Here is an 11,475-nt window from a genome sequence, read left to right as displayed (position 1 = left end):
ACTGTGATTTGATTGATGGTGCTTATAATGATGGATTAAAAACAAATACAATATTTTCATTCAGCGCATACTCAACCCCAATTGGTTATAAATTCAATATGGAGCCTAAAAATTTGGTTTATCTACCTGTGTCAGGAAAACCATACACAGAGTAAATTTTAGGATAACCGACCAAGATAATCGTGTGATCTCTTTTAATGGAGAAGTTATATCCATCAGAATTCACCTACGTGAAGTTTTTCAATAAATAAATACGATGGTTATTGTGAGGAAGCACGAGTTGGGAAAATATAAAATAATTACAGGGGATGGGATGTTCCTTTCCCCGTACTACAAGGGTGAAGGTATGTATCTTGGTAGAGGATACTATAAACCTAAGAGACAAAGGGGTGTTGGACATCAATTTAGAGGAGATGGGATAATTGATACTCTCATGGGTATTGGTTCAACTATTCTTAAACATAAAGACCTAATTGGTTCAACTGCTTCTGCTGTGGGAAATGTAGCAGGTGCTGTAAAGAGTATAAAAGATGCTCAGAAAGAATCTCATAAATTACAAGCAATAAAAGAAATTAAGAAAGGTAAAACTCAGTTGTCCCCCCAAGAACGACAGAAAATAATTCAAATACTTGGATCAGGGTTTCAAAAGTTTTAACATCTTTTTTTCCTAAATAAATACAAGTATGGAAGCAATTGATAGTATCTATGATTTGGATGATACTATTATTATCTCAAACTCCACTAAAAAGAAGATTACTTCAAGGTAAATGCAATAACTGGAACAGACTGGAATACAAATGGTACAAAAAGTTTTGAAATAAATAATCAACAAACCTATTTGAATCTCTCCGAAAGTTTCTTGTTGTGTAAATTTAAATTCACTAAGGTTGGGAATAACACAAACGCTACACTTGTAAATGATTTCTTCTGGAAAATGTTTGATAGTGTGCGATTGTATATTGGAACACAAGAAGTTGAAGCGGTTGATTATGTCTCTGCTGTATCTGAAATGATGAAATTTACACTCTATACATTCAGTGATAGAATGGGAAAGGGGTCTGTCGAAGGTTTTATTCCTGATATGTCAACGGGAACAAACACAGACCCTGGATATATTCAAAGGAAAGGAATGTATAATGATGATACAAAAGCAGAAAATAGTTTTACTGTGGCAGTTCCTCTTAAAGGTATATTTGGATTTTGTGATTATGATAAAGTTCTGTATGGTCTTAAAATTAGATTTCAACTACAAAGGAATGATAATGAAAATAGATTGCTTTTTGGTGTTGGTAATGCTTTTGGTGATCAGAATAAATTTGTAATTGAGGAGATGAGTTGGTATATCAGTGAATATACTCCTAATCTTAAAACAGAAGAGATGTTGAATCGAAGACTTAACTCAAAAACCACTCAGTGTATCATACCTCAAAAGAAGATGTCAACACGTTAAACTCAATCAAACTACTTACACGTGGAATTTGGGTGTTCTGGAAGGAAAGCCACGATATCTGTGGATGATTTTTAAAAAGCCAGATGGTGATACTGCGACTGATAAGAATAATGCATTGAGTGATAATGCTAAGGTGAAACAACTTCGCGCTTTCTCTAGATGGAACATTTTATCCACGAGATAGATTGGAAATTAATTGGGAAAAAATGATTTTGTTGAAGCATACAAGTCTTACCAAAAGGTGTGTGAAAGTAATGGAAATAAAGAACCTATTTTGGATATGACAGCATTTAAAAGTTTGTATACAATCTATACGTTTGACCTGAGCGCTCAAAAAGAAACTATAAAGTCTAATCGAGTGGATACTTCCCTATACATTGAAAGAGGAGAGAGTGAAGAAGTTGATACATATTGTTTGCTTTTGGAAGAAACAGAATTGCAGATTAATACAGATAATGGTGTGATGATTAGTCTCACATAATTTTTTGTTAAATAAATGAGTGGCAAAGTACCAACTGGGGTATATGTTAATCAAATCAATCTTCATAAACTATCATCTTGTGTTCAAAATCAAAAGCCTTGTACGATTAACGTTAATACAATTCAGAGAAAAGGAGCAGTAAGAATTGATGTTTTGCTCACAAGAGAACAGGTTAAAATCTTGAATGACACTGGCTCACTTAAAATTAAAATGACAAAACCAATGTTGAAAAAATATTCAATAAGAGAGACGAGTGGAGGATTTCTCCCATTTCTAATTCCTTTATTTGCTGGTTTAAGTGCGGTTGGAGCATTGACGGGTGGTATTTCAACAGCGGTCAAAACTGCCAACGAAAGGAAGGCTCAACTCCAGGCTCAAAAAGAATTGGAAAGACATAACAAAGAGTTGGAGAAACAAATTAGTGGAAGTGGTGTAATTGTAGATTTTGCTGAAAAACTTGAAGGTCTGCCTGATAAAGCGAGATTGTTAGTTGGAGATATGCTTTCTTCTATAGCACAAGCAGGTGTAAAATTAACGAAAAGAGGTAATGGATTATATCTTTCTAATAAATAAATGAGCATTGATGAGTGGTTGAAAGAATTTGGAAAGAATACAACATCAAATTTACAACTTGCCAAATATTGTAAGAAATTAAAAATTCATAATGTGGTTATTTGTATGAGAGATGAATTAACAAATGTGTCGAAACATACAAAGAATATTATTATGAACTTAGAAGATAATGATGGGAACGGTTCTCATTGGGTTTGTATTTTTAATAGTCAAGACAAATATTATTTTGATAGTTTTGGTCTTCCACCACCTGTTGAAGTCATAAAATTCTTACAGAATGGTGTTTATCAAACATTTCAAGTCCAAGAATTAAATTCCAAGTGTTGTGGTCAATTATGTCTATATGTGTTATTTCAACTCAACAAAAATAAAAAATTTTATGATATTATTTTTAATCTAATATAAATGACTTATGTTGGTAAAGATGGTTCTATCTTTGGTGTATCTCAAGAACTGGATATTGATTTATCAAATTATTACACAAAGGCACAGGCTGAACGATATAAATATAATATAAACAAAAATATTAACATGAAAATGCTTATAAATTAAAAAATTATCCAAGCCCGACTGACGCGAATGACTTGGTGAGATTAAGCGATTTATCACAATATATATACTTAAATAAAACGGCTGTGTATTCTAAAGATACAGAAGTGTTGATATTATCTCCAGGTCATACAGAATTCACAGTTCGAATTAAAATAAATTTTTATAAAGAAGGGCGTATCGTTTGTATGAGAATAGAACAATGGGGGTATGATATGAATGATTTAGGGTATAATTGGTCATTTAAAATTAACCTCGAAGACCTGGAACAATTAAATCAGTCTCGTAAGGAAGAATATTATCCACTTGGTATCGAGAATGAGTTTTGTGGAGCCACGATTAGTAAACAACAAATAAAAGAATTTAATAAGGGTAAATATAATAATGGTTTTGCCCTTGTTTATCTCATGAAAACAGAAAAAACAGGATTATATATAATAAGTAAGGAAATACAAAATGATTTAACTATGGGAAGATGGGGAGGTGTTTCGTAGCATAATATTATTTTAACATATATTTGTAATACATAAATGAAAGCAAGAAGGCTTCAAGAAAATTATCATTTCTGTGTTCAAGCATACCTTCAAGAAAAGGGTATTCGGTATTTTAATAAATATGTTCTACAACATAAGAATGAGGTATTTTCAATAAAAAGATTGGCATTATGCTGATGTTGATAAACCGACAACTTTAGATTTAATTAGAATGTTAAATAATGAAAAAATTATAAAGTTAAGAAAAGGTAAGGCTCTTTTAGAAATTCAAAAGAAATTTTATTGGTATCCTGTTGTAAAAAAATTATTTTGGATACAGGAATAACAAGAAATCCTGATGAATATATGTATAATATTCTATGGGGTGTAAACGATTCAAGTATAGTAAGGGATGAGGAAGGAGTTGAAGAAGAGAGGGAAGAGAGAGAGAAGGAGGAAAAGAGAGAAGAGAGAGAGGGAGAAGAAAGAGAAGGAGGAAAAGCAGAAGAGAGAGAAGGAGGAAAAGGAGAAGAGAGAGAAGGAGGAAAGAGAGAATAGAGAGAGGGAGGAAAGAGAGAAGAGAGAGAGGGAGGAAAGAGAGAAGAGAGAGAGGGAGGAAAGAGAGAGAATGAATAAATATCAAAATATGGAAACCAGTGAGATTCAAAAAAGATTGGTGGTATTACAGAAAATAACTCAACCCACCGAGGAGGAAACAAAGAATTGACAAGTCTATTTGCAATACTTTCGACAAGACTATTAGCATCGACAAGATATGGATTTTAATTCAAGTTTTTTCTTAAATAAATGGAGGAGAGAGTGAAGGCATTTCTAAGGATTCTTTATGTTTTAAAAATTAAGATTCAAATGTGCATGTTGGAAACTAAAAAGGTTTTTGCACTCTGCAGGAATTTTTCTCATAAATAAATGAGTTATTGTCTCAAATGTAAAAAGAAAACTAATACTAAAAATATTTCATATATTAAAAGTAAAAATAACAGGGTTATACAAAAAGGTATATGTTCGGTGTGTGGTTCAAAAAAAATCAATTTATCTCCAAACACAAACTCGGAGGAGATATACAAAAGTTTTTATCAGGAAGTAAATTTACAACTACTGGAATACCAGGGGAATTACATCTTCCAGGTTATTCTTTCTGTGGTCCAGGCACAAACTTAGATAAAAGATTAGATGAGGCAGACAATCCTAAATCCTGGAGTAAACCAATCAATAGAGTTGATGAAGTGTGCATGAGACACGATATTGATTATGGGAATACCACAACGTTGGAAGAAAAGCATGAAGCCGATAGAGAAATGTTGTATAATTTGTCTCTGATACAAAATCCAACCTTGAGAGAAAAAGTTGATAGGTTCATCGTGAAGAAGATGATTAGTGCTAAATTGAAACTTGGACTTGGAAATTCAAAAACTTATAGGCTCTAATGATGCCATTAAGACTGAAGAGCAATTAGCTGATGAATTACATAAACCAATATTCACAAAGTTTCAGAGAAGGAAAGTTTATTCCAAGGAAGTTGATTATATCTGGTCTGCTGATTTGATTGAACTCAATAATGATAAGGGGTACAAGTATGCTTTAACCGTTATTGATTTGAGGAGTAGATATGCGTGGGTTGTCCCTTTAAAAACAAAACAGGTAATACTCTTATGTTAGCTTTTCAACAGATATTTAATAAAAGTAAGAGAAAACCTAAGAAATTGTGGACTGATGAGGGTAGAGAGTTTTATAACAAGACATTTATGAATTTTCTAAAAATAACAGTATTACATTATACAGTACCTTTAATGAAGGGAAGGCAGTTGTTGTTGAACGTTTTAATCGTACCTTAAAAGAGAGACTATATAAAAAATTCACACAACTCGGTTCACAACAATGGTCATCTTTTATTCAGGATATTGTGGATAAGTATAATGACACGATTCACACGTCAACGAATATGAAGCCATCAGAAACATTTACAAAATTAAAATATGAAAAAGAGATTAATGTCAGAAAACCTAAGTTCAAAGTTGGTGATATCGTAAGAATATATAGGTGGAAATCTCATTTTGAAAAGGGTTTTACTGAACGATGGACGAAAGAACTTTTTAAAATTGTTGATGTAATAGAGATACAGTTCCTTGGACTTATAAAATATATGATTTGGAAGGGGAAGAGATTTTAGGTTCATTTTATTCACAGGAATTACAAAAGACAAAACTAAGCAGATAATACACCTTTGTGGACACTAGAGGGACAAGTCCGAGGTGTATTACAGTATATAATGTGTGTCAAGGGGGACGTTCTTAGATCTGTGAACCCCAAACACAGAATCCTCAACTGAATAGTCAAGGCTTAACTTTTGTTTGTGTGTGTGTGTGTGCAATGGGAGCAATAGGTTGGCGCTTCACTCCCTCCTACTATACACCGTTGTGGACACTCGAGGGCCAAGTCCGAGGTGTATAACAGTATATAATGTGTGTCAAGGGGGACGTTCTTAGATCTGTGAACCCCAAACACAGAATCCTCAACTGAATAGTCAAGGCTTAACTTTTGTTTGTTGATGTGTATGTGTGTGTGTCTCACATTCAAAATCTCAACCCCAACCCTCACATTCAAAATCTCAACCCCAACTCAATCCTCGCCCAACACAATGTCTTTTTCAAAATGAGATTTCCACCTATATATATATATATATTTTTACGTTTTTTTTTTTTCTTCTTCCAATTCTGTCTTTTAAGGCTTTCAGGTTTGATGACGTAGAAAGAGGGAGTAAGCCTGCACTTTCTTCCCAGAACGAACAATGTATATTTTTTGTTTTTTTTCTCTTCTTCCAATTCTGTCTTTTAAGGCTTTCAGGTTTGATGACGTAGAAAGAGGGAGTAAGCCTGCACTTTCTTCCCAGAACGAACAATGTATATTTTTTGTTTTTTTTTCTCTTCTTCCAATTCTGTCTTTTAAGGCTTTCAGGTTTGATGACGTAGAAAGAGGGAGTAAGCCTGCACTTTCTTCCCAGAACTTTCTTGATCTTGCTCCCATCAAGCACCATCCGACAAAGAACTACATCGATAGGTTTAGATCCCAAAGAGTGATAGCAACTCCAAAAGTCTCCAAAATATAAATAAATAAAATAATAATAATAATAAATAAATAAATAAATAAATAAAAGCCCCCAAAAAAGTTTCAAGTGTCCAACATAAACCCAACTTTCCAAGTCTTCAAGGTATAACCACATTCCCGTTGAGTTTCCAAGATATGTATCACATTGTGAGTTATCAATCCAGAACCCACATTTCAAGTATTCAAAGTAAAACCAACTTACAAAGTCTCTTAAGGATAACTCATTTACTGATTTTTTCAAAATTTGTGAGTCTCCAAGGTAGGCCCCATATTTAGAACCATCTTGGCAGAACCCTTTTCCTGAGTCTCCAAGGTAGTTATTTAAACCATCAAGGCAGAACTCATTTACTGATTTTTTTCAAAATTTGTGAGTCTCCAAGGTAGGCCCCATATTTAGAACCATCTTGGCAGAACCCTTTTCCTGAGTCTCCAAGGTAGTTATTTAAACCATCAAGGCAGAACTCATTTACTGATTTTTTCAAAATTTGTGAGTCTCCAAGGTAGGCCCCATATTTAGAACCATCTTGGCAGAACCCTTTTCCTGAGTCTCCAAGGTAGTTATTTAAACCATCAAGGCAGAACTCATTTACTGATTTTTTCAAAATTTGTGAGTCTCCAAGGTAGGCCCCATATTTAGAACCATCTTGGCAGAACCCTTTTCCTGAGTCTCCAAGGTAGTTATTTAAACCATCAAGGCAGAACTCATTTACTGATTTTTTCAAAATTTGTGAGTCTCCAAGGTAGGCCCCATATTTAGAACCATCTTGGCAGAACCCTTTTCCTGAGTCTCCAAGGTAGTTATTTAAACCATCAAGGCAGAACTCATTTACTGATTTTTTCAAAATTTGTGAGTCTCCAAGGTAGGCCCCATATTTAGAACCATCTTGGCAAAACCCTTTTCCTGAGTCTCCAAGGTAGTTATTTAAACCATCAAGGCAGAACTCATTTACTGATTTTTTTCAAAATTTGTGAGTCTCCAAGGTAAAACTTGTATTCTGGCTCATCAAGGTATAACTTGTTCAGTGGGTATTGTCTTGATAACTCACAATGAGTACTATTGCTGTAAAACTCTTTTTCAGGATTTTGCTGGTCTCCAAGGTATAACTCTTTGGTTGGGTCATCAAGGACGAACTCGTTCTGTGGGTCTTGGTCGCTCATAAGGTCTTCAACCAAGCCAACAATTTCGCCCCAAGTTGTAGCAAAAGCAGTATTTTCATTTCGTATTTCAGACACAATTTCCTGTGAGAGAAAATAATAATGTATTAATTAAGTTATTTAATTATTAAATGAGTATGCTTCAATCAAAGTTTGAAAATAGGAAAATAAAAATCTTACCTCAATAGATAAGAGGTTTGAATCCAGTTCATCAACTTGAAGGTTTAGTTCCATAGAAGACAGAGAGTTCCAAGGAACACTAAAGTCATCCCACTCAAGGTCTTCAACCAAGCCAACAATTTCCCCAAGTTGTAGCAAAAGCAGTATTTTCAGATACAATTTCCTGTGAGAGAAAATAATAATGTATTAATTAAGTTATTTAATTATTAAATGAGTATGCTTCAATCAAAGTTTGAAAATAGGAAAATAAAAAATCTTACCTCAATAGATAAGAGGTTTGAATCCAGTTCATCAACTTGAAGGTTTAGTTCCATAGAAGACAGAGAGTTTGAGACAAGCACACAGAACACCATTGCCAGCAAGAACAAATGTTTAAAATGGAGCCTGGGTTTGAAGCTTTTATAGAGAAAGACTGGTGGGTGTGGTTTCCTTTGCAAATTCCCTGGGCAAGCCTAGGCAAGCCTTCATTGGGAAATTTTTCAAAACCATAACATCCTGTAATTTTCTAGTGATTTCTTTGTGAGTCAGAGATGAACTGGAAATGATGTAAGAGTGGGCGGGGCTTAGCAAAAGTAGGTGGAGCTTAGGAAAAGTGGGCGTGGCTTAGAAAAAATACCTTATGAAAAGTGGGCGGAGCTTAGCAAAAGTGGGCGGGGCTTAGGAAAAGTGGGCGTGGCTTAGAAAAAAATATCTTATGAAAAGTGGGCGGAGCTTAGCAAAAGTGGGCGGAGCATAGGAAAAGTGGGCGTGGCTTAGAAAAATTACCTTATGAAAAAGTGGGCGGGGCTTAACAAAAGTGGGCGGGGCTTAAAGAAAAGTGGGGCGGGGCTTAACAAAAAATAACCTGTGGCTCAGGAGGTGGTCAAACAAGAGCATTAAGAGAAGTTTATCATTTCGTAATGGCACAAATGGGGTATCTTAAAAAATATAAAGATTCAAATGTTTTGTTTGTCAATATTTTAGATGGGGATTATTGTGCAAAGAAAATTAAACTATTGAAGGAATTTGAGAATGAACAAATCTTTATAGGTTCAATGAGTGAGCTGTTCAACCCCCAGGTGTTCAATTCAATGAGGTTCAACCTCCAAGTTAAAAGGGGAGACAAATAAATATACCTTGGGATAAAAAGGGGGTTTATTTTTAAGGAAAAAAAATATAAATCGCTGAAAATCCCCCATTCATTTACATGGGGAAAAGTGAGCCAGAATCAGTATTCTTACCCTACTGAGGGGTGGGGGAGCAAGGTCAAGGGAAGCTAGGAGAGCGGAAGAGTGAGGAAGGGGGGAGAACAAGGAAGGAAGGAAGGGAGGGAGAGCGACACCTCACTACATGTCGCTATACACTCTGGGAGATCGGGGGTGTGAGGAGTGGTGGGGAGTGGGGGAGTGGGAAAAAAAGAGAGAAAGGGGAGCAAAAAAGAGGTGTGCAAGGGGGGGCGGGGTTTTAGCGAGTACGGAGGGGATGAGAGTTGTTCCTCAAAAATTAAGTGGAAATTTTTCAGAGTAAATGAATTACAATAATATTGCAATATTTTATTCCAATTCTCTCTTGAACTCATAGTTCACTTGCCCTGTTGCTTTGCTCATTCTCATCGTCCCATTATGTTAATCAACCTTTTAATTCGATATTTAATTTATTCTATTCAGCCTTTCTAACTCCGGAGATTTCATCACGGAGAACCCAGCCACGGCCTTGGGAACCTTCGCAGGGATCCTGCTGGTTATTATTTTCATTGCACTCAATGAAGTTGCACTTTCAGCACATTCCTTAAGCTTTTCTTCACTCTCTATAATTCTCTGAACAGTAGAAAAAGTTGTTTAATGTTTAGGCAATTTCACATTTCCTTGTGTAAATATGGAGGAGGATTTATGTCAGGTCAGGTTCGATCTGTGACCTGCTACAGGTACCATGTAAACCTGTACTAACCTGTTCCATGGTCGGGTTGTCGGTGACTAAACCGTCTCCCCCACCAGGTTTTCTGGTGAGGGGGGTGTTTGGATATGGACACCCAGCAGGATTAAAAACAAAACCTGTCAAAGGGTGGAGGAGCTCCTTGTGAGCCAACGGCCATCCATATCTAGTGCCCAACTGTGTCTGCAGACGTCCTCCTGCAGTTGGGTTACTTCTTATTAGGAGGTTGGTGGCAGGATTTGCAGGCAGTGACGCTGCTCTCAGTGCCGGGCAAGGTCTTTGCTCGGATAATTCTTGATAGGGTTCGCCACCATCTGCTTGAGCACCAGCATCCAGAGCAGTCAGGCTTTACACCAAAGAGGTCAACGATTGACCGTATCCTTGCCCTTCGTGTCCTCACCGAACGCAGACGAGAGTTTCGGCAGGGGCTGCTTGCAGCCTATGTTGATCTCTGTAAAGCGTTCGATTCAGTGAATCGGGATGTCCTCTGGCGGATTCTTGGTCTTCGTGGGGTGCCACCAAAACTGATCGATCTGATGTCTGAACTCTACTCTGGTACTGAGAGTGCTGTGAAGTGTGGTGGTACCATCTCTGACTTATTTCCAGTTGTTACTGGAGTTCGTCAGGGATTTGTACTTGCCCCCACACTTTTCAGCACTTGTATGGACTGGATTTTAGGGAGGATGTCGGAGAGATCAAGTTGCGGTGCATCGTTTGGGAATGTCAAGATCTCGGACCTTGATTTTGCAGATGATGCACTCATCTTTGCGGAGACTTTAGACATCCTTTTGGGGGCCCTCGAGGTGCTGAATGAGGATTCGGAGCCGCTGGGATTACGGGTTTCTTGGGTCAAAACTAAGATCCAGGCTTTCGGTGACATCTTGGATGCTGCTGTCCTGTCTGTGTCTGTTTGTGGTGAGGATGTTGATGTCGTGGAGAGATTCACTTACCTTGGCAGTGATATTCATGTCTCTGCTGGCTGCGAGTCAGAGGTCAATAGACATCTAGGTCGGGCCTGGGGAGTCATGAATTCACTGGATCATGGGGTGTGGCGCTGCCGGTACCTGTGCGGGAGGATGAAAGTCCGAGTTTTCAGGTCCTTGGTACTTCCAGTCTTGCTCTATGGGTGCGAGACTTGGACTCTGACCAAGGAAATGAGACGGAGACTTGATTCCTTTGGTACCAGGTGTCTTCGGAGAATCCTTGGCTATCGCTGGTCGGATTTTGTGTCCAACGAGCAGTTGCTGAGAGAGACTCGGATGAGATTTGTTACCTGCATAGTCCGTGAGCGTCAGTTGCGGCTGTATGGACATGTGGCTCGTTTTCCTGATGCTGATCCTGCTCACCAGATTGTCTCAGCGAGGGAGTTTCATGAGTGGAGGAGGCCAGTGGGCCGACCACGTGCCTCGTGGTTGCAGCAGGTTGACCATCATCTCAAGGAGATGGGGATGGGCCTGGCATCTGCCTGGGGGATGGCCAGACAGAGGCCCCTGGAGTACCGGCGGAAAGTGGACGCAGCGACGCGCTGTTCGGGCACATGCTCCCATACCTGACCTGACCTGAATCACAGCCTTGTTTGC

The 11,475-nt window shown here is 37.4% G+C and overlaps 1 long non-coding RNA gene across 1 annotated transcript; it reads right to left on the bottom strand.

Moving 5' to 3' along the window:
* Nucleotides 1-5,417: 5,417 nt before the first annotated feature.
* On the bottom strand, nt 5,418-8,665 carry LOC147026930 (uncharacterized). The gene is made up of 3 exons (XR_015058566.1): nt 8,245-8,665; nt 7,985-8,147; nt 5,418-7,888 (listed from the first exon to the last, which is right to left on the bottom strand). It is a non-coding gene; the product is annotated as an uncharacterized LOC147026930 (long non-coding RNA).
* Nucleotides 8,666-11,475: the final 2,810 nt, after the last annotated feature.

The sequence above is a fragment of the Eptatretus burgeri genome, chromosome 5 (assembly GCF_056783735.1).
Source record: "Eptatretus burgeri isolate ZD-2024b chromosome 5, Ebu_testis_v1, whole genome shotgun sequence".
NCBI classification, from domain to species: domain Eukaryota; kingdom Metazoa; phylum Chordata; class Myxini; order Myxiniformes; family Myxinidae; genus Eptatretus; species Eptatretus burgeri.
The sequence above is the reverse complement of the archived record's forward strand: the minus strand, read 5'-3'. Positions and strand labels throughout refer to the sequence as shown.